General features: G+C 41.9%; 1 protein-coding gene across 1 annotated transcript in view; it reads left to right on the forward strand.

Moving 5' to 3' along the window:
• The window catches only part of COA1 (cytochrome c oxidase assembly factor 1), a 67,912-nt gene that overhangs the window by 28,907 nt on the left and 14,953 nt on the right, over positions 1-24,052 (forward strand). The window contains exon 2 of the mRNA XM_073332818.1: positions 902-1,009. The gene's annotated coding sequence lies outside the window, so the exon portion shown is untranslated. The remainder of the gene's footprint in view (positions 1-901; positions 1,010-24,052) is intronic.

The following is a 24,052-nucleotide window of genomic DNA, read 5'->3' on the forward strand; positions in this document are numbered from 1 at the left end:
CTCGGCCCTACTGAAACAGTTTGTAATAAGGTCAGTAATGTGCTCTTTCTGCTGGCCAGTTCTTTAAGGGCTTGTTCAGTGCAATCCTCCATTGACCAGACAGTGAATCGCTCCCACTGTGCATCTTTTACATTATATTAGCAAGTCTCCGTATAGCTCGATATGTAAGTGTGATCTATAGGATAGTATAATTATGTAATACAGAAGGCTTTGGGATTCTTTCAGGATTAGATATTTTATCTCACCTTACATTATTTTTCAGCAATGTCCATGGTAAAACCACACTCTGCAGTTGGTGGCTTGGATTAAATTTTAAAGGGAACAAATCCCTCTGAAAATCCTACTGCTGTGTTAGGCTTGACATAAATGGCAAGCGTGCAAGCTATGTGTATTAATATATGGATATTAAGTTTATCTGACAGCAAGACCAGTTGGACTCAGAACAAAATAGTGCTTATTTAAGTGCTTAATATGCTTTGGTCCTTGGAGAGATCTCCACTGGTTATAACGAAGCTTTCCCCTGCTCAAGAACCTGGAGAGCTTTAAGATTTTGTGTCCCATTACTTTGGAGGTATTCTAGTGAAGGGAAAATGCCCATGGACAAGCAATTTTTTAAATAAATGTTTCTTTTAATAGAAGGAAAGATTAGTGCCTAGTTGTGCCGAATTCCCAAGTCTGTTTTACAGTTAAGAAAGTTTATATTTTTTGCTTTCACTAACCTGGTGAGAGTATTATCCTATGAATATTTAATTTTTATTTATGATATACTCATGGCTGTTTAAAACAAGAGAGAGATGGCGATCTTCATTTGGATTTACATTGATTTGAAGTATTTCATTTATTGCTTTTAAAAGAGATAAAATTGATGGACACGAATAATATTTTAAAATCTCTTCACTAGGTGGCACCAAAGTACTGGAACTTGAAGAGTTCCTATTGCCACAGAAATCTGCGGATTTCTTTCTGCAGTTGAACATCAACATTTCATCTTCAGAGACTGCTGTCTCAGGTAAATATGTGTATTCCTAAAGACAGTTCTGCACCTACCTAGATCACTGTTGGTATTTCCCTTTTGATGCTCCTGAAAGCAGAATCTTTGTTTCCCTATTCGCGGTTACAATCCACCATTAGGTGTTGTGGTGATGGCTGTGATGCAATGGACGCGATTTAGGTTTCATGAAAGGAATAAGCCACTGGATCTGAATCCCTAAGGAACCAAGTTTCTGTTTTTTCTAACACAAGTTTCATTTAGTATTTTAATTAAACAAGGCAGGGGAACTATGAGAGAACATAAGCAAAGTTTTTGAAATAGAATGGTTTCCCAAGAGGTGTTGGGGGCTCTTTACAAGTTATAAGGGATTACAGAACACTTCTTAGGTTTATTTTTTATTTGCTCTTGTCATGCACGCACTTGGAATTGATCAAATTTTCAGAAAAATTATCAGATAACATTTGTATTTCAAGAACTGCACAAGACAAGAGAAGGGTGAGGCTTTGGTCCTTTACAAACATAGCAGTGCTTTTGTATCACTCACTCTCATAGGGAGGCACACATGCTGCTATTCTTAGCCCCACAAATAGACCACTGGACTGAATGAATGTGAATAAGGCCATCAAGATATGGCCCATTGTGCACAGACACTGTGTTACTACATAAGAGTCAGAATAAGTGCAGCTTAAAACCATTGTTCAGTGCTAGGAAAAAAATCAATCATTTTTATACACGCACATTCATGGGCCCCCAAACATGCAGAGTTAGATGAAGGATCCTTTAACAATGTAGGATTTGAAAAGTCCAGTAATGTGTTGAATCCCTCCAATAACCAGAGTGAAAGAGGTATATAGCACGCTGCTAACTTACCCAGCCCTTGGCTTAGTCTTAACTTCACACTTCACCAGGTCCCACTCCACTTGAAGTCACCAGCATACAGTATGGTGGAACATCATGTGCCCTGCTGAACCAAGAGTCGTAAGGCAGGGTGCGTTTTGCACGCAAGTAGGTTTAGTCCTCATGAAAGATCTACAGCTTTGGGTGGGAGGCTTCCATTTAACTGCAGAACTATTCCCCGCCGGGGGGTGACAATGCCTGCTATCCCACGTTACCTGGGCAACATGCCTCTTACCTAGTCTGGGGACTATTTATAGCCATGTAAAGTATCTCTGTGTCTATCTGTTCATTGTTGGGGCCTCTCAACTGAGATTCCAACAGTTGTGGTGGCTCTTTGTGATATGGATAGCACTCCACCTGGATTAAGAGATCCACCAGCTGGGTAAGCATCACATGGGCAGCAAAGCAGTTGCTATGTTAAGAGGCAGTGGTAAAAATTTTCCAAAGTGGCTTTGGCATTTAGTAGCTGGCTGTCACTGAAAGTCAATAGGATTTATGCATCTAAGCACCTATTGCACTTTGAAAAATTTTACCCACTAATAACCAACAGTGTTAACTTGCTGTTAACTCATTCGGTAGCATAACGTTGAAAATATGGGGAGCAAAACAGACTTCAGTAGTCTGGTTCCAGTGTGCAGTGAGTTTTCCTGGAGCATGTGATATCACCAACACAGCGTGAAGTCGGTGTCTAAGTAAAAGCTACTCCATATGTTTACAGAGATCTTTCCTAGGGTAGGAAATGTGCCCTTGCTTTAATGATGTGCTGAACAGACCTTCTTACCCTTGTTCTTTGAGGCATCCAGCACATTACTGGAAAGTAGCCAGATTTAAAGTATAGGCAATCGAAGGATAGGTCAAATTTTTAACCTTTTAAAAAAGAAAAGAAAAAAAGTGTGGGTTGAAGACAACTAAAGGATTAGAGGAAAAATTCTTCAGAGTCACACAATAGATCTCCGCTCCAAAATGCTGCTTTCTTCACATGTGCTCTCATCTTCCATTGATGACAGTTGGAGTTTGACATACGTATGGAAAGCAGACTAGACAACTGGAGACGACCACTGCAGATTTCAGAAGAGAATTGTGCTCTTGGAGTAGCTGCTTGCCCGTATCTGCAAAGGGTCTATTCTTTTTCATGCTTCTGGTTTGTTTCCTTTAATTTATTTATTTAGAAGTAGCCTCTCTTGAGACAATTGCAGGTGTTGAACTAGGCTGGCCTGCATTTTGCTCTTCCATTAGCTTGCACCTTTTGTAATAAATAATCTGTCTGGTCCCTGCAGTGCAAACTGGAGGGATATTCCTGTTGTGAAGCAGCTGTGCTAGGGAAACTGCTGATGAAGAACAAAGTGGGAACTACTGAGCAATCATTTGGAAACTGGCTATTAAAAAAAAAAAAAAGCCAGCTAATTAGAGCTTTGTGGAAGAGACAGCACTTTGTGCTAAACACTAGAAGGTAATCTCTCCAAATCCCATACACTGCCTCTAAAAAGCTATAATTAACCTCGTAGTATTCACTTTATGAATTAAAATTTAATTAAATATTTTCGGTCCTTAATGAACATATATTTGCAACCAGGAAAACCTACTGACAGCTGTATTTCCTAAGAGCAGCAATAACATTCAGGGGCCAGATAGACTAAACAAGGACCCTCAGCCCTGCTCGGACACAATGGAGGTAAAATTGGCTAACAAATAGGTGAATTTTTTTTTTTTTTTTTTTTAAAAAGCCTATACCTGCTTCCATGGTTTGAAGGGCAGCACCAAACTCATAGGAAGCATCTGGTGGAGGATGCCAAGTGGTACGGTCACCACGCATTTCTGCTATTTAAAGGTGGTGGATTTAATAAACGCCTAATACACAGGAGCGGGTAAAAAAAATTGGTCACATTGCCTGTCCGCCCTCACATGCGGTGATACACAACCCAGCAAAGAGCTGGCTTGTCTGGACCTCTGGAAATTCTGCAGGTCTGATTGGTGCTTAAGTCTCAGAATGAGAAGAGCACAGCTCACAGGAATGTCTGTCTAAGATATATCACTATAGTACCTGAGCAACACCCCACCTTTAATGTGGTTATCCTCACGACACCAGTGATGAGCTGCCAAACAACCAGTTCCCTATGAAAAATTGTGATTTAAGGGATCAGTATGTATTTTTTGTATCAACAGGGTTACCATACATCCCTATTTTTCCCAGGAGGAATTTTTAAATTTTAAAAATTCCTCCCGGACGGCAATTTAAAAACCAAAAAGCCTGACCTGTCTGGGACAATACGGATGTATGTTAACCCTGCCTAAAGTTTTTTTTTTAAAAAGATGGGCCTGAACTAGAAATGAGCTCCGTTGCACATGTGTGGGTCCCTGCCAGTCCCTGGGGGTGTGCTAGGTGACCAGATGTCCCGATTTTATTGGGACAGTCTTAATTTTAGGGTCTTTTTCTTATATAGGCTCCTATTACCCTTCACCCCCATCCTGATTTTTCACACTTGCAGTCTGGTCACCCTAGGGTGTGCACATGTGTGAGCCCCAGCTGCTCCCTGCCCCCCTCATTGAAGCAGGTGTGCAGGGTTACTGCCCTGGGAACTGCAGGGCACCAGTGGACGTTGGGCCAGCTGCAGACAGGGGTGTGGAGCGGGGCTAGCTCGAGGCAAGGGGGTGTGGGGCTGGCTGCGGGCAGGGGTACAGGGGGTGCATGCGGCAGGGGCTGGCTGCGGGCAGGGGTACAGGGGGTGCGTGCGGCAGGGGCTGGCTGCGGGCAGGGAGTGCGGGGGTGCGTGCGGCAGGGGCTGGCTGCGGGCAGGGCAGGGGCTGTGGGCCGGGTGGTGGGTGCTCATGGGGAGAGCGGCTCAGAGCAGCAGGACACAGCCCAGGCCCAGCAGAGCAGCCAGGGACCCACCAGGCAGCATCGGGAACCCAGGGCCAGGGGTTAGGGGAGCAGCAGCAACAACAGGGCTCGTGCCCAGGGCCAGGCGGCAGTCCACATGGCTCCCTCAGTGCAGCATCCCTGGCGGCTGGAGGAGGAATTACATCACTTCCCAGCCGGAGCCCATCAAAGCCTCAGCGCCCCCTGCAGGGAAGCGGGTTAACAACTGGTTCGCGCGAACCGGCTCCAGCTCACCACTGCACGACACCCTGGTGAGGTTGGAAAGTATTATCCCCATTTTACAGATTGGGCACTGAGGCATGAGTGACTTGCCCAAGACCACACAGGAAGTCTGTTACAGGGCAAGAAATTGAACCCTAGTCTCTCAAGTCTTAGACTAGTGCCCCAGCCACTGGGCTGTTCCTGCTGTCCACGAATTGCACGCTCCCTGAATTTGCCAACACACAGAAAGCTGCGCTGAGTAATTGGAGTGGTGATGTGGGAACCCACACGAACCAATTGCCCCTCCCACAAGGGAAAGAAAATGGCCTTTATGCCCTATACCTTTCCAAAAAGAGATACACAAACAATGCTTTCCTCAACCTCATAACAATAAAGGGGGTAGGGTGGGAAAGGGGAAAAGATGAGTGCAACATCCTGATCTTATATTTACGTTTGCTTCATCATGATGGTGCAACCGAAATGGCAATGTTGAGTCACAGCTACACGTAATCCTGTGCTGACACATCGTGAAACAAACCTGATCTGTTAGAATACTGTACGTATGTTACATGGATTTCAATACAAATAAAGGTGATAGTACCAGTGTGCTGCAATTCTTTTGTAATGTAAGTAAACGCTAGACGGAACTCAAAGGTTCATATGGTTCTAGACAGGACAGATCCTTTAACTACTGCAATCTCCATTTGTACCTGTCACGCAGCATTATTTCCCTGCTTTTTAAAAAATAAAATAAAATAAAATAAAAAATAATTATTTTCTTCCAGAATCCAACAGCCCCTGTGATTTTTAGAGAAAGTGGAAACACAGCTTCGTTTTGAACTTTAGTTCCAGAAATACAAATATCAGGTCTAAATAGCAAAACAATTATCTTACATAAGTGTTAGTCAGTTGTACTAACCTGTGATTAAAAATTCACGCCTCAGCACTTGCTCTCATCTTTCTCTGAAATTACATTTTCCATTTCCTAGGCTTTGACCTCAGGCAATGGATTTTTGAAGCAATCGTGTCTTGAGATTTTATTAATGTTAAGTATAAACATTGCAACTTTAAGAGAGTGCTTTGTTTAATAAATACCTAGCAATCAAATGTAACAAAAGGAAATGCAAACAACATAGGCTTTTACTAGAAGTTGCAGTTTTCACAGGCACTGTACTCTGAGATCTCAGCTATAACAAGTTTTATTTTCCATTGCTGTGTGTGGGTGGACAGAGGGTATTTTCTAATTCTTTGTTATTGCGTTACTACCACTGCTAACCTTTCAGTTGTCCATACCTTAGAAAGCTTGTAATGCCCTGGTAGGAAGCATTAATTCATCGTAACTTGGAAGAGCCTAGGTTTTGTCAAATTATGTGTAGTGACCGTAGCTCAAGAATTGCAAAGAGGTTTGGAAAAAAGGGAAAGACATAACAGGAAGAGACGAAGAATAAAATCTCTCTTCTCCTTTCTGCCCCTTGACTCGTCTGCCCTCTGCATTTTCTTTCTAAAAGTGGCCCAAACTCCTCCTTCCCAGATTTTTGTCCAGTTAGTCTTATTTATGTTGTTTAAGCCATTCTTGTTAGGGCATAAGTAATTGGCCCAAGGGAATAGATGGGGAGGAGTTTGTTAATCTAGGCTGCCTAGCTGTCATGGTGATAGGTAATCCCAAAAAAAAGTGAAATGAAAAAAAGGGGGGGGGGAACCAAACCACTCCCTCCTGCTTCAGAAACTTGTGGGGTGGGGGTGAGGGGTGGGGAAAGAGCTAAGTGGAAAAAACTCTGCAGCCTTGTGCAGTTCCCCACTGATTATCTCTTCGGGTGCAGAAGGGGATTCCGGGGCACATGGAAGTATACAAAGATCCAGAGGATCCTCAGGACATCTGAAGTGGTCCAGGACACTAGCGGAGACGATCAGTGAAACCTCTGACCACCCTGATTCTTACAGTAAATGTGAAAATGGAACCTCCCAATAATTCTATACTTCCTTGAAGTTCTAAGTCTAGAGAAGGCTTCTAAAAGAAACACCATCCAGCATTAATCATACTCTTTTGGTGAAACTAGACTAGTCCCTGCTTGCACTGACTTCTAGTATTCATTATGATGTTGCATACTTTGAGGTACTTGTCCCACCTGGATAATCAGTGGAGATTTCCCATGTGCTTTAATAATTTCCTGTTCTTTTAACTAAGTTAGTTGTGTAACATCAATAGTACACCAGGCTTTGATTCAACATTATTAGTGTTTCGCCATTTTAACGTCTGGTATTTTACCACTTAGTTATCTGCCCTAATCTTTAACATAAAAAGTATTAGGCTAAACTTATTGAGAATGTTGGTCGTGTGCAATTTATTCCGTATATAGGATGCTTCAGTTATTGAACATAGCCTTACAAGTTAAGCATCTAGCATCTACTGTACAGCATTTTGCTGTATTTGTAGTGTTTTGGGGTCCTAGAGGATGGAAAATAATGAAGCAATAGAAGATGATCATATTTATTTTATAATATATTTAAAGCTTAAGATATTGTCATGGTTATTTTTAGTAAAAGTCAGAGGGATTGCTGTCAATAAACAATAGTTCATGTAAGTCCAAGCCCTGCTGCCCAGATGGGGGAGGGCCAACAGCTAGGGCCTCGCCTCCCTGGGTGGGAGTGTCTGACAGCTGGAACTCTGCCACCTGGGACTCTCTCTACCTTGTGGGGCTGACAGCCAGGGCCCCGCCATGTAGGGCTGAAGTTGCAGAGGTCACCAAAAATCACAGAATCCATGACCTCTGTGATGGACTCGTATCCTTATTTAGATTTAATCAATCAGATAATGCAAATAGGTCCTGATGCAGAGCCTACAGATGTTAATGGAGAGATTCCAATTGACTTCTATGGGCTCTGGATCAGATCCCTAGCACAGTTGTGTTTTAAAAACACACAGATTATCAGTGTTAGCAGGGTTTGTTTATAATGGTTTCCCTGACCAGTATGGAAAGATCTCTTATTTAGGAGGAAAGTCTGATAGAAATCACGTCCCTCTCAATAAATTCCAAGTAAAATTAAGCCTCTTGAGTGATCTTGTGATAGAACTCTCAAATATTTGGATTTTTTTTTTCAGGCGCGGCTTAATTTTACTTAGAAATTGCTGTCAGCCTCAGGCATCTGGGGCTCCCGCTGTCAGCCTCCCCGTCCCCTGCTTGTGGAGCTTACAGTGGGAGTGCCAGAAGTGGGAGACCAGCCCCCTGTCCTGGGAGGGTGAAGAGCCCTAAGAGGGGTAGAGGGGAGGCTGGAGGGCTGAACTGTGGCCTGCCGAGGGGTGGGGTGGGGGGCTGCCGAGGGTGAGAGGGCGCTATTGATACTGGGTTATGAGCAGATGGAGTGAGTGCTGGGAGGGTGAATTGAGGGCAGTGGGGTTGATGGGGTAGGAGCTGATCTGATGAGGTGGTGATGCTGGGGTTTGAACTGAGGGGGGCTGGAGGACAGGATTAATTGCTGGGCAGGAGACGGGCAGATGTGGGGGATGAGCTCCTGGAGCAGGTGTCAAAATCACCTTATCCAGTACATGTGGGAGAGTGGGGAACACTAATTGTCACATGCACACACCTGGGGATGGGCAGGAGGAGTTAAAAAAAAAAAATCGAGACTGACCTAAAAAACACAATCTTTAAAAAAAAAAAAACACAACAAAACCAAACGATTTTTGATATCTTGAAGTTGGCAATATGAAGTCTGATTCTCAGGAAATCTACACAGTAAGATATAGATCAATCTAATACACAGTCTACTCGGATCAGGAAATCACATTAGAGCTGGCGTGTAAATATGCAGTTTTTTGCATGGCAGCTAGATCACAGCTCACTTTTCTGCCATTTGTCTTTCATCAAAAAGTTTAAACTGCCTGCTCAGCCTTTTTTTTACTGGTCTTCTGGGAAGGATAATCCCAGTCTACTATACCATGTCTGTGGAAAACCATCACCTGACATACAATTCCCCCCCCATTAAAGCTTTTCAAGTTTATGGATCTGAGCACTGGAGGTCAGAAGGGAAATCTTTTCCTTCCTTCCCCTCCTCCCACCCCGTCTTCAAACCCAGTTCCTTCAACCTCTGCCCCAAAAGTTTATTGTATACATGGCTCTTACAGGGCCTGATTCAAAGTCTGCATTGGAGTGAATGGAAAGACTCATTTAATTCAGAGGGCTTTGAACCAGACATTTCATCCAATGAGCTACTGAAAGCACTTCAAAAATATTTATTAATGAAACCTCAGAAAGGGACTGATCCATTCACTTCAATGTGCATTGAAAGTCTTAACCATTGTCTTCAGTGGCCATTGTATTGGGCCTAATATTTGTAGCTAGACAAGCAAAGAGCACAGTAGCCAAGTGGCACGGTTACTAATAGAATACAGGTATTTGTATTCCCAGTCCTAGCCAGACCATGCTGGATATGAAGTCTATTTTTGTTCTTTGTTCACTAAGTTAGTCGCTCTCTCAGGGAAAACAACAGACTCTGTTGTATGTTGGCACCTCTCCTGTCCCCAAACCAACAGTGACTGCTTGAGTTTTTATGAGAGCTGTGCACTACCGTTTCTCCCTCGGAGAGTGGAGGAAACCAGCTCCAAGAGTAACCCTTTTGCTATGTAACCTTTTCTTAAATACCTTCGACTGAATGCCATCACAAAGAGAAACAGCAAATATTGAAAGAGGAATGTGAAGAACATTATGAAAGGGATAAAGCAAGAGAAGGGAAACTGTTCAGACAAGTCTCTCAGAAAGGTGATGTAATATGTACTGTGGGACATAACTAATAGTTGAAATACCTACTTAGAGCTAGAGTAAGTTGTTACCAGAAGGCACTGTTGTCAAAAACAAAGCAGAGAGCAAGGAATACAATTGATTAGTCGGAGCTTGATTTGATAGAAATAGGGTAGGTCTAAAGTTTCAAAGAATATTGTTGAGGCTTAGGTGATTAGTGACTTGATGAGGGGGTTTAAGATCTATGGATGAATGATACTTTATTGGTGTTTTAAAGGGGTACTGTTTTATTATTTTCTATAATCTGTGTTTTGGTAGTGCTCAGAGGCCCCAATCAGGATTGGGCCAGGTGCTGTACACACACTCAGGTAAATGCTGTGTACTGTGGTGGCAAGGGTTTACTGCTGTTTAGTCTTATCTTGAAAGTTGCCCTGCATTGTCCGTCTTACCCTCATATTTTTTTTAGACGAGATCTTGTCTACAGCATGAATAATATTTTCTTTTTGAAAACTCCAACTCCTGTACTGCATGTCCCATTGTAAGCAAAATGCTACACATGCAAACATTGAAAACAAGTAGCTGCCTCTAGAAAAAAAAATGCATGCATTTTCAGGTGGGCTAATTCATGAATAATGAATAAACGGCAAACAAGTAATAACATATGGGCCATTGTAGATTAATTCATTATTGCAAACATAGCAAGGGTCAGACACCCAGGACTCCTAGTATGCAAGTTATATTGAGGAGTTGGAAGTTGTATTTAGAAGAAAGACTGAAATTACTAATTAGTCAGTTACCCTCTTTCTGCAGACTTGGAGAAGTTCAATTTTGTGAAAAATCTGCATTTTTTTTCCCCAATTAATTTAAAGTGGTTGGACAAAATTGGGGATTTTTTCTGTTGTTAGCTACCTGCTGTTTATAATGGGACTTTTGCAATTTCAAAACGCGATGTTTAGTCATAATTACTAACACTTAGCCCTGCTGCAAAGTAGGCATAGGTAAAACACACGTACAGCAGGGGTGATAGTGTCGAGTGTTGCCTATGGTTGAGGAAATGAGTGGTTTTGTTGAATCCCTGAGGATCGTCTTCCCCATTCTTTGCACCCTACACCCTTGTGGCCCTGTGTTGTTGCCACTTTCCTTTTGATCCAAAGGTGGAAGTTGACTGAGGCGTGGTCTACTTTAGGAAATTAGGTTGTCGTAACTACATCGAGCAGGGGTGTGAAAAATCCACACCCTCAGCAACGCAGTTAAACCAGCCTAATCCCTGGTGTAGACAGTACTAGGTTGACAGGAGAATTCTCCCATTGACCTAGCTACTGCCTCTCGGAGAACCTACACCAATGGGAGAACCCCTCCTGTTGGTATATGTAGTGACTTCATTGAAGCACTACAGCGGTGCGGCTGCAATGTTTTAAGTGTAGACAAGCCCTTAGTCTGTAAATACGAATCCTTAATTAGATAGTTTAACAATAATACATCCAGTAGCCTGCTCTGTTATATTGCAGTACCACCTAATGGCTGACCAAGTCATGGCCCCACTGTGTATTGTACAGTGTAACTGACAGTTCTTGCCCCAAAGAGCCTACAGTCTCAGAATTATGCATTAGACACTGAATATACCAGGCCAGGTCCTCAGGCTGCTTTGCATTGCTCCGGGGGTATACTCAGGCCGTAAACCCATTTTAAACTGTCCCCTGGCAGAAATCACTCGAGCACAAGGATGATCCTGCAGTTCCATACAGTTGACATATGCCTTGCCCTCTCCCTGCGGCTAATGCAGCAGAGGGAAGGGGACATGGCTACAGAGAAGGGGATATGGTTGGGACACCCCTATACTGTGCTGATCCTGGGCTGCATTTCTGGCCCTGTGTCTGTTGCAGGCCTTTGTAAGTTAGAGCAGCACGGGGATCAGGACAGTGCAATGGAGAGCTTTAAACCACCTTTGCACATCACTTGACTTGCACTCTGTGCTTTTGGGGCATGCCAGAGGATCAGACCCACAGTGTGTGCAACATCCAGCCCCCTAGGGTGTCTACACTGCAATAAAAATACCTGTGGCTGGCTTGTGTCAGCTGACTTGGGCTCACGGGGGCTTGGGCTGCAGGGCTATAAAATTGCACTGTAGACATTCAGATTTGCGCTGGTACCTGGGCTCTGGGACTCTCTAGGACTCATAGGATAGCCAATATTTTACTCTTTGCATGGGGATCAAACCATCCCCTTGCTTTGCTTGTGTTTAAGGCCAGACCTGAATAAAGCTTTGCTCTTTCACTGTTCCCCTGAAGCTCTAGAGGTTAACAATCCTCTGCTCTTCTTAGCCTACAAATCACAGAGCCTTCTCTCTTGTTCCGTTGCTCTTATTTGTGATTGCCTTTTCTGGCAATAAGATGCCACTTTTGGCTTTGAATTGTACAGCTGAAGCATTTTAAAAATCAAACCATCCTGGCTGAGAAAACTCAGGCACAATGCAAGGGAGCAGGAGCCAGGAGGAAGCTCAAACCACTTGACTTCATATTAAATCAGTGGCTTATTTGGACTAAAGAAGGATCGGCCCATCAAAAATGATATTGTATCCATTTCCTAAGGGGTGGAATTCTACATCTGCCAGGTTTGCCTCCTACCGGATAATTAACCCTTACTGCATGTGTAACTGCTGGATAGTGGAGGCAAGATTTAATTTTCTGTCATGACCATGGGACTAATTAAAACATTCCTATCAGTTTTTAATGAGCAAGTTGTTACTTACAACAGTGTACCAGCTTAGACTCTCAGTCCCATAAAGTACCAATGGCACATATTGAATTACTGTTAATGAGCTGATTTGGGTATGGTTTCCCTCCCTCCCCCTTAAAATAAAGTAGCTTTTTGGCTACTTTAAAAATGATTGGTTGCTTTCTTCCCACTTATCTCAGCAATACTGTACACTGTATATGGTGATTAATAGCCACTTATGGGCATGGGCCGGCAAGACACCCAGACATTGTGGAGCCAATCTCTACTATACCTTTTGGTATAAAGGGTCCTTAAAAAGCAATAAATACCCCTTGGGGAAAACCTTCCACTTAAGGGAGCTCCCCTGCCAGTGTCAAACAGCCCTTGCTAGCCCAACTCCAAGCCCTTGGCATAGGAGGTTGTCAGTGGTGGAGAGTAGAAGGAAAGCAAAATGGCCTAGGGGAGGGGTGCGTTCCATTCTGGCTATCTGGGCCTTTGCGAAGCAGAGAGCAAGCTGGAGCAACCCCAAGCCTGAATATACTGGATCAGAGTACTGGCAAAGGGAAAATGCAGCTTAAAGCCCACTTTGCCCCGTTTCCAACCCTGTTCTTGGGCTCTGCACAGGAACAGACTGAGAATCGGGCCCTGCACATCTATAGGCAGACTTCGCTATCTTACTGTTACCATTTTCTGCATATAAGCCTTACACTGCCACTCTGTCATGCACAGAGGCTTACCTTACTAGGTGATGAGTCCCATTTAAAACAATGGGACCCCTTCTGGAGTAAGGTGCTATCACAGTGGAAGTAAGCATGGCAAAATATAGCTCTTAGTTATAAATATTGTAAATGTAAACAATGAGTACAAGTTATTTGCTTAGTGGTTAGAAGCAGAGAGAGAGAGAGAAAGGGTGGCAGGAGCAGCGTATACATTTTGTTTTTTTTTACATGTTTCATTGTATAACTAACTATAACTGAATAAATTGCTAAGGGCTTGCCTCCTGCAAACACTCTCCTACCAAACACAGGATCAGATTGTGCTCACTTCCACCAGTATAAATCAAGAATAAATGAGCGTGTGTGTGTGTGTGAGTGAGAGAGAGAAGGAAGAATTGGGACCATGTGACAATTACAGGACTGGGCTCTCAGCTGTAATGTGAGAACTGAGCCAAATGGTAATCTGTTTTTCCCTAAACTCAGTATACAGCTCTTGATCTAATTTTTTCATCTGAATCAACTTTAACTATGCAGCACTAAAGCTCTTTTCCTGCAGTGTAATCTAGTTTCTGTTCCCCATATGGAATTATATTTTCTTTTTTGTAAACACCAACCACATGAGACACACGTTTTGGCTCCTGAGGAAAAACCTCAAAGACCATGGGTTATAGAGAACACAATTTCTGTTTTGAAGCAAAGTGGAGTTTTTAGGTTTTTCAGCATTTTTGATTCCCAACCAGTTTCTGCATGCAGAGAAACACAGCCTTAAAAGGGCAATGGTACATGCTCTGGAAACTAATTTTTTTTTAAATTACTTATCTAGTAAAGTCAACCTGCATGATGAAAGTGGCTTGTCACACTAGTGAAATGCATTAGTCACAAAACACACCCTTCACCACTTCAAGAGACTTTGATTATGGTGTACACCGTACTGTGTATAACAGAGCGGCCTCTTTTGTGAGCAGAAAATCCACTCCTCTTTGTGTACACCATGCTATCGGTCACTCCACAGGTTTTCATTATCTTTTTTATATAATCCTAATTTTGCTCTATCAGTCATAGGCATAAAACCAAACCCACCTTTTCATATTTATGGAATGAGCAATTTATTTTCCCTTTTCTCTCCCCCCTCACCCTCCCAATTTAAAACATGTTTAGCTGTGATGTTGAAAGGTTCCAGTCAGCACTGTACAACCTGCAAGGATGACCTTATCCTTGTGACATCTCAAGGGGGAAGAGAAACACACACTGTAAGTTTGTCAGAGTTAATACACTTAGTAGAACAGAGTCAGCTGAGCAATGGATACCAGGCTTGTTCCTCAAAGCGGAACCCCTGTTTGTTCTGTCAGTTAGCAGCTGGACACTGCAGAGAGCAAGTGCGTGTGGACATGCCGCAAACTGAGATGATGTAAGGGGTGCTCTAACTTTGGATGATGGAAGAGCTGGCAGGGCTTGGAAAAGCTAGAGTGGCTAGAGTCCTAAGGGAGGGAATAAGGTGAACATGACTACCATTCTACTACAAGCTATTAAACCATCTTAGAGAGGGATCAGGGTGGCCAGCCTTAGGCCTGAGAATTTACAACAAACAAAATAGGGGATTAACAGCAGTGTGTTGCTTCCAGTTTGCATACTCCAAGCAGAATGGAACTGGTGTGTTACATCAGGAGAGGCCAGCCATGACGTAGCTAATAATAATTTTGAAATACCCCCTGAAAACGAGTATTTCTACTTTGTGCCAGAAGAAGAGGGAGCATAGAAGGGCTGCTACAAACAAGATGAAAAAAAGGCAGTAAGGTACATAGTAAATGGGGAAGGTGGGGGCTATGTTTAACAATTAATATTTTATTCTATCTAATCTTGATCCAACCTGTTGAACAGATGAAAAGATTCCCAAGGTTATAGAAGTGTTTTTCAGAGTCAAAAGTTGTTTTGATGAGTAATGGGCAGAGTGAAGTGCAAGGAGAACCCAGCCCTGCCAGTAAGGCAATACCATTCTATTGTACTACAAGCTAGAGTACTCGGTTTTGGGCGTTGCCTGGGAATACCAAACGTCAGAGTTGGCAGTCTTTTCACATTGCAGGAAAGTGATGAACACCGGCTGAAAGGGGGAGGCAATTGTGTCTGCCAACTTCAGCACCTAGTAGGAAATGGCGGATACAAACCTGATGAGAGGAAAAGCTAAGAGATTGGTCAAGCCTAAGTGTTGGTGCTTTACGTATTACCATAGATTCCAACAATTTTACCTCTTTGGAAGAGCATTATGGGAAGTAGGGGTAAGACATTGACAAGAGCAGCAGGGTTTTAAGTGTTTAGTGTATAATGTAGGGTAGCTAGAGGAGACTGGTGTTTTCATAAAATTGAACTTAACACTTTAGAGCTAAATTTCTCTCTCTCGCTTCAAGTGAACACCAGTATTGCTCATCCACACTGGCATCAGTTGGTCTGAGTAGCGTGAAAGGATTGCAACTGAAATTTTTATCACAGGGGATGGCAGGTTACATTTGGAATACTAGAGCATCTTGCTGACTTGCAAAGATGTTGCTTTGCATGCAGTGTAATTCATTGGCTAGTTATTAAATCCTGTCTAAAGGGCTTTTCTTCACCTTTGGATAGTGCTTTTAGAAACTGAGAAGTCTCTCCGATACTTTGATTATTTGGAAGAATATTCATGATAAAACGAAGTGTCTGCAGCTTGGAGATCTGTGTACCAAAGTGTAGTATAGTTTGTAGAATACATTGTCTTTAAAATTAAAACAAAACATCACCACAGAAGCACTTACTAGGGCTACTGTATTGTATTCCCCTGAACATGTGCAAATGTATTGCAGAAGACACTATCCAAAGAAATGAAATTGTAATTTCCTGTTGGAGCAGCAAAAAAAACCCAGGGTCATCGATTTAAACCAAGAATACAAATGATTTCCTCTGCACAAAGCTGCCAAATGCTTGACGTTATTGATTTCCCCCCGCTGCTAACCAAACACTTCTGGTTCTGTGATGTGCATCAACAGATTATTGATAAAGTAAACAATTCATTGAATTAAAAAAAAACCTGTAGCAGAGACTAGGATCCTTGTAGAAAAGCATCTACATTAAAATAAAAGGGGGTAAAAATATTCTGAAGTTTAATTATTTTGTAGATTCACATTTCTGGAACTTGAGTTTATTTAAACATATAAACAAACCCTGAAAGGACTGAAGAGAACCCTTGCCTTGAGAAGCCAAAAAAGAAAACTTATAAGAAGAGATGGTCAGAATTTCAAGGCACTGGGAAGAAATTAGTGATTGAAATGTAAAAAGATGAGTCAGTCGCACGTTAAAAGCAGTTATTTTAATTTTATTTATTTATTTTTTATCAGCAGGAGGCCTGCGCAGTTGTCTTACATTGTTGCAGTAAGAGCTGAGCACAGCTGAGGCCTGGCCTTGGAATATGTCATTCTGAAGATAGCACGTGTGGTATTAATAAATGTAGAACAATAGTTGCTGTCAAGTTGGTTAGAAGGCAGTAGTTCACTGAATGGGGCCTGACAATGTCAAAAACCATTAGAGCAGAGCCTGAGAGTGTTTTATATGCTTCAGCTGAACTCAAAAGATGAATTGATGGCCTGGATCTGGTTTTAAGGCATCTGTCTACTTTAGAGAGTGTATGTTTTTTTTTGAAGAAGCAGGCAAACAATTGCTTCCCGCCCCCAATTTTCTTTTGTCATCTGCATAAACTCAGAGAGGAAGAAGACAAGACACAATAGAACAAATTCTGCTGTGATATAAACAGATGCAACTCTACTGGAATCAATTGAGGCTTCAATGAAGTTGCTCCTACTTCCACTATGTCTGAATATGGCCTGTTATTTCTTATGTCCCTAGAGCAGAGTGGCCCACCGGTTAGAGCACTGGATTCGGACTGGGGAGACTTGGTTTCTACTCCTGGCTCTGCTGCTTGACCTTGACCTTGAGCAAGTCACATCACCAATCTGTGCTTCAGTTTCCCCATCTGTAAAATGGGGCTCATGGTATGGACATCCTTTGTAAAGATCTTTGAAATCTACTGATGAAATAGTTCTATATAAGAGCTAGATTATGTTAATTAGGGAAGAACCAATTGGAAGAGATACTAGCAGGAAGTACACAAACAGATTACCAAGCGATGAAAAAAACAAACACATTAAGCTTCCAAACTGACTTAAAAGAAGGTGTGACTGTTTTCCCCACCTTTGCATTTGTGCCTGTCTACAGAGGAATACAATTAAGAAACATAGTCACTGATTAGTAACAAAGTGTTTACAGGCTCGTCAGTTCTTTAATAAGTACAAACTACAGCTACTATAATTATTCTGCTCCTTTAATAACATACCTCCATGCCATTTGATTTTTATTTTCAAGGTGTCCCATTTCCTTCCCCCCTCCATGGGCAATTATTATATTTTGCTGCTGAAGCAAGCAGTTGTGTCCCTTTATAATGTACATATTATACTTAAACAACTCACACTCAAAAGGGTTTCCTTCTAGGAACTCAAAGCACTTTACATACACAGAAGCCTCACAAACAATCCCAACAGTAAGCATTAGTATGCCCGTTTCTACACGTGGTTACTAAGACACAGAAAGGTTAAGATTTTGGCCAGAGCTACGTAGTGAGTCAGTCAGAACCAGAACTGAGAATAAAACCCAGGAGTCCTGACAGCTCCCTGCCCAACCTTCACTTCCTCCATATGAATTACCTAAGGCATAAATAGATGTAATACTTAATGGGACACAGACACTTCTTTTTTTGTATCAAATGCTTTCATATCTAATTTGAGATCTTTTAAAACAACATTTTTCTATAGTGATTGTATCACCATCTCAGCTCTCTGCACCCGCAGAAATGTGGAGATGGCAGTATGGGATTGAACAGGAGATCAGGAAAAATAAGAAAACATACATATGGAAATATTTATCTCTTTATGGTGGAAAACAAAAGTGTTTCCTGTACAGTCTTCAATTTGGGATGTCTGTGGGGATGAGTCTCTTCCACTGTAATTAAAGGAATGATTTCCAGCTAACTTAAACGTTCTTTTGGAATAGAGTATAAACACACCTTATGGACAAACTTATTTGTAAATACTGGAATTTATGATGAACAAACATTTAAAACCCAAGAAACAAATGCTTGGAAGTTTTATAGCATTGATATAAGGGGAATAATAAATGCCATTGGCTAGCCTATTCAAATGCAACTACATTTGGGTGCCTGACTTGAGAGAGTGTCAAGGGCCTAGTTTCAAACTGTTCAGTGCTTTCTGAAAATCAAGCCCCTTTAAGATATCTTAGGTTGAGCACCCACAAACTGGGGCCCCACAACTGACTTGCCACTTTTGAAAATCTTACCCACTTACAATATTTAAGAATGTGCCATGCTGTTTGCAGACCCCGAAACAGGACTGTAATACTTTAGATTGGGGGTCAGATCCTGGGCTGGGGTAAAATTGTAATAGTTCCATCAAGGAGCCGAGGTTCCATCTGCCTAATGTAACTTCACTGTAAAAAGTGAACTCTGTCTTTGTTCGGCAAGGGGCCTCTTTCGCAGGGTGGTAAGCGTCATTGCGGGAGAGGAAGGAGGAGACCAGTGTGACTGTCCTAATCACTAGCCCAGGAGACCCAGATTCAATTTCTTGCCCCTGCCATAGACTTCCTGTGTGACTTTGAGCAAGTCACTGAGGGTACGTTCCACAGCCCCCAGCTGCGTTAGCCTCCGAGCCTGGGACAACCAAATTGGGCTTGCACTACGGTGCTAAAAATAGCTGGGGGGGTGGAGGGGCGGGGAAAGAAAGCTTCAGAGCCTGAGCTGTAGCCCAAGATGCAACTTAAATATGTTGTCTACGTAGCTATTGCTAGACGCTCCACAAATCTGGGTTTGTCAATGTGGGCGGAGGCTCACCGCCACTAGCCACATAGGTGTACCCTTAGTCTCTCTCTGTCTCAATTCCCCATCTGCAAATGGGGAGTTAACTCAGAGGGGTGTAGTGAGGACATTGAAGATTATGAGTTGCTTAGATACTATGGCATTTGAGGCCACACAAGTATCTAAGATTCAATGAATAAATGAAGAGGCCATAAAAATAATGTAACAATACATTTCTGAAATGCTTCCTTTTATGGAGAGAAGCTGACTCAGAACCAGCTGCCTTTTGGCGACCAACACACCCTTTTCCTTACATGGTCCATGAATGAAGTTATATCATTCTTTAGATTAAGTCAAGGTACTGACAACAGATGTTGAGCGTGTGAAAAATGGCCAGACGTGTGTGGGGTAGTTTCCTTGCCACTTTCCTGCTCCTCTTTGACCTTCACATCTGATCTCACAAGCTCAGTCTATGAACTTCCCAACTTCAGTCTGTCTGAACGAAGTACCTGAGGTTGTAGAGGAATTTTCTAAATATATGATAGAGTAGCTGCCTCTCTGCTTAGAGTAGTGTGTTTCTAGGTCACATTCCCTGTTAACCATGTCATGTTGCTGATGTTTCAGACTTATTTTTAAATTGCAATATATTTAAGCTCTATTTTTGCTAAATCCTATTTTTTCTGTAATAGATGTTGCTAGTATTGAATCTGGGCTTCCAGGGTCCTGATTCCATAGCAGGGACCCTGGAAACCCTGGGGTCTCCAGCAGCAAACTAGGCAGGGTTCTGTTGGACCCCTGGCCAGTGTTTCATAGGAACTTTTTCTAAATAGATACATTTCCATCAAACGTATTGATTGGGATGAATCCATATCTTCCATGAAAAAGCTGTTTCTTTGGACAGTTCCTGACCAGCTTTAGTCAGGATCTTTTGTTGGTGCTTCTTGGCACTTCTCCAAAAGAAATATGTAATTTTTAATTTCTTCAGTTTTTCTTGCTCTTTATTGTAAAATTTATCATTTTACAGTAATTTATAAATCTTTTCTGTTTATATATTTTTCCATATTGGGATTGTATTTGCTGAATTAAAAATATATGCATCTCAATGCCTTTAATTTTGGATCAGTATATGTAGCACATCATGTATTGGACACAGATGTCTAGTCAGTGAGCAGATCCGAGCACTAAATAGCTATTACTGCATTCAAAGCACTGCAGCTTCTTTGATTTCTCACTCAACTGGTTTACGAACTCTTAAATTATCACTCGTCTTGCAGATTCAGTGATCATATTCTAGGGAGCTGTGGACAAATAAGATGTATGCATACATCACATTATGAAAGTGTCCCTTGCTTGACAGACCATCTCTCTCAAGCTCCTGTTAAGCAGTATTTTTCCTCTCATATCTACAGCACAAGATAGTTGCTAAAGTAACATAATCACCATTTTCCTAAGTAAGTTTCCTATGGTAATTTGAGAGCTGTGCTTTGACACTGGCTCTTGTTAGAGCCAATACGTGGCAGGAATGTTTCACTGGTTCTGTGATAGACGTGCCTGGCAAGTTGGTATCTGTTCAGTTTTCATGGGCATTTAGGGAATTAAATTAAGTGTTTAGAACAGAGTGATTCTTTCAAAGCTTTGGGTATGGTTCTTGTGATGTCACACGTGCTTGCAGAGAAACCAGGAAGTCTGCACCTTAGACTTCTCAGGTAAACATCTCAAATATTGTTCAAGTACACATACCAGTTACATTTTAAAATCTGACTACAACAAGTACTTTCTTCCTGTTCTGAAATCTTACTCTTTAAATCTTTTGTAATTCACCTTTAAACACAAGAAGCTAATGTTTTTGTTTTTTTTTAAACAGAGGCACACAGTTAGGACTGCTAATGACAGATTAGTAGGTATTAACCTATAATGCCATTCTCTAATAACAGCAAATATGGGTCACACTACAGCTATAATTATCCTGCTTCTCCTGTAACACATCCTATTTTCAGGTCTTTACAGTATATCCATAGTGTTTCAATATGGGTAAGTGGTAGATGTATTTATCTTCAGAAATGTCGACGGTGGACCCCCCTCCTCTCGTGCTCTAATCTGTACATAAGCCTTTCATCTTAGGATCTGAAAGCACTTTGCAAATTTAGAGATGGAACCTTTGTGCATCAGTGGGATTTGGGAGAAAAAACAGAAGGATTTGGTCCCCTTGTCCCCACTGAGGTAGACAAAATCCATTTTACAGAAGGGTAACTTGGGGCCTGGCAAGACTAAGGAGGGGGGAAGGCACAGCAGTGAATGGAAAGGGGGATAGGTAGCACTAGAAGAAAGAAAAAGTCTGAGAAATGGGAGAAAGCCAATGAAGAATAGAAGAGTAGTCTAGGGAAGGAGTGAATACATGGGGGATGGTGTGAATACAGAAAGCTGAGGGAAAGAAAAGGAAAGGAGACAGCATAACATACATGTATATACACATACATACAGACAGACACACACATATATATAAATAAAAGAGAGGGAACAGCAGGTAATGGTGGGGGAGGTAAGGAAGGAGGTTATGAAAGACAATGAATAAAAATAAATGAAGATGAGAGAGAATATGAAAGTGCACATAAAGGAGAAGAGGTTGAGGGAGGGAGGAGGAAGAAAGCTAAAAAAGTTGGAGGGGAAAATGGAAAAGAAACCCATCTTTAGCTTATTTAATGATGCATTCATGCTCCTATATTTTAGTGCATTTCCCTAGGTGTGCTATATCTGCAAGAGTTGATAGAGGGATGGGTGGCTATTATGAATTCTTAATAATTATGTTGGCTACCCTAGATATTATAGTTAATTAACTAGAGATAGAAGGCAGAAAATAGGCTAAAATTCACCAGAAAGAGCACACAATCCTTTCACCAATTGGGGTCTAGTTATCTCCCTGTTATATGGAGAGCTAACCCTTGGAAGCATTTTCAGCTTCTAGAGAAGAGTCTGTGGACCCCTGGTAAGAATATTTCAAAGTCAAGTCAGCATATCTACTTCTGTAAAAGTCAAAAGTACTCCTCCCGAAACGGGATGGGGAAGAATTAAAAAAAAAAACCACCCCTTGTTACTCTTCATGTTGATAGTCTGTAAACTTAAGTGATTGAGCTTTTGCTCAAGGTAAGTAACTTGTGCAAAGTCTGCATTTGCATTTCAAAATGCACTAGCACAATGTCAGTGAAGATATGCGGAAAAACAGTGAATTAAAATATTACTGTTGAAGCAGACCTATTGCATCTACTTATACTTCCCCCGCTAAGTGACAACACCGTGGAAGAAAGTATTTTGTGGGCATTACCAACAAGCCATCTCTGAAGCCCGGTGTCTCCAGATACGTTATTGGGAGAGAAACCGGATCAGACCCAGCTGCCTTGTACATACCAAACAACTCACTGTTTCGTCTTACAAGAGTCATGGACAGTTATTTCCATCTCATTCTTTTGGGTAAGCTGAATTTGTCACTAGCTGGTAAGAGTGAAATACATGAGGAGATGTACAGTATGTGGGGTTTCCTGGCCATCTCCCTGATCTTGTGTGTCCTCCATACCTAAGTGACTTGTTTTCCCAAAAGTTGACTCTGTAACCTGATCAAGTTCTAATTCAGAGAGTTGCTGAATTGAAGAGGCAGAGGGATTTTCAAAAAAATGAGTAGGACATAGTGTCAGCTTCCTGAATGTAGGCACTCAGAGCATACTTGGGCACCTAAATAAGTCACCTGATTTCCGACACCAAATGCCTCAGATCTCAACATTTGGCCACAGAGAAAGTGCAGGTGCCACTCTGCTCATTTAAAACAGCACTGTTTCCAGTGGCTGACTGGATTTATGGCACACCTATGTATGCTTGTGTTCCACACAAGTATGGGGCCAGTGAGCAGGTCGGAGAATTAATGCAATGATTACATTAGGTTTTGTGCAGCTCCCTCAGTCTTCAGTGTGATTGCTTCCATTATTATATTTGTATTGCACTAGTTCCTGGAACCCCAGTCATGGATCAGAGCTCTACTGTGCTAGTAACTGTATAAACTGCAAAAAGATAGCCCCTGTCCCCAAAGAATTAAGATTCTGAGTTTTGTCACTTCAGTGATTGTAATTTGAGACATGTACAAATAAGATGTTATATACACACACACCCTGGTGAAAGTGCCCTTTGTTTCAATGCTACTCTCTACCGCACCTGTGGAGGAGGAGGAATGTTTGGCCAACCTCAATGAAGATAGAAAGATAAAGGTCTTAAATAAATAATCAGAGAGGTGCATATATATCAGAGTCTAAAATCTAAACCTCCTCAAGTGTCAGGGCCTCCCTGAAGCCAACCATCTTTCTCTCTAAAGGTCCTCCAGCTCAGATTCAAAACAAGCCAAAGTCTCATGGGAACAGCTGCTTTTGAGAGAATTCCACCATTTGAGAGAGCTGAAATGAACTTGTGCAATTATCACCACTCTGGGCTTATTATATTTCAGTGCTATAGAACTCCAAACCTGAGTTGGTCTCAGCTTCAAACTGAACCCTAACCATCACCGTCTCTTGGGCCTGGATCTTTACATTACATTTTGATTGTGTGAAATAAAGTTGCCCAGCAATTAGAAGGCTGTGCTTTCAGACTGGTTCTCTGGTGAGAGCCATACATCCATTTTTTTGATACTGCCTATTCAGTATTCTTTCATGTGCATGAATCTCAACCTAGCTTTCCTCTTGATATTAAAATTAAAGACTCTTCCTGCAAAGTAGGTCACTTCCTCCTTTTGTGTCAGTCTTCTTGGAACTTGTGCTTTTCAATAGTAATTGTGAAGAAATCTGCATTTGTTTTTCACAAGCTGACTCACATGCCCTTTAGTGGTCTAACAGATTCCTACCCTAGCTGTGAAGACATCTTTATAGAAAATGGCCGGTAACAGTGAAGTAGAAATATTCATTGCCAATATCCTAACTTCAGGTTGCTGTGCTTATAGGGCCGGCTTAGATTCTCAGAAACTCATTGTTTCCGCCTTGTTACTGTTACTCCCTGTGCTGTGAA

The sequence above is a fragment of the Lepidochelys kempii genome, chromosome 2 (assembly GCF_965140285.1).
Source record: "Lepidochelys kempii isolate rLepKem1 chromosome 2, rLepKem1.hap1, whole genome shotgun sequence".
Classification (NCBI taxonomy): domain Eukaryota; kingdom Metazoa; phylum Chordata; order Testudines; family Cheloniidae; genus Lepidochelys; species Lepidochelys kempii.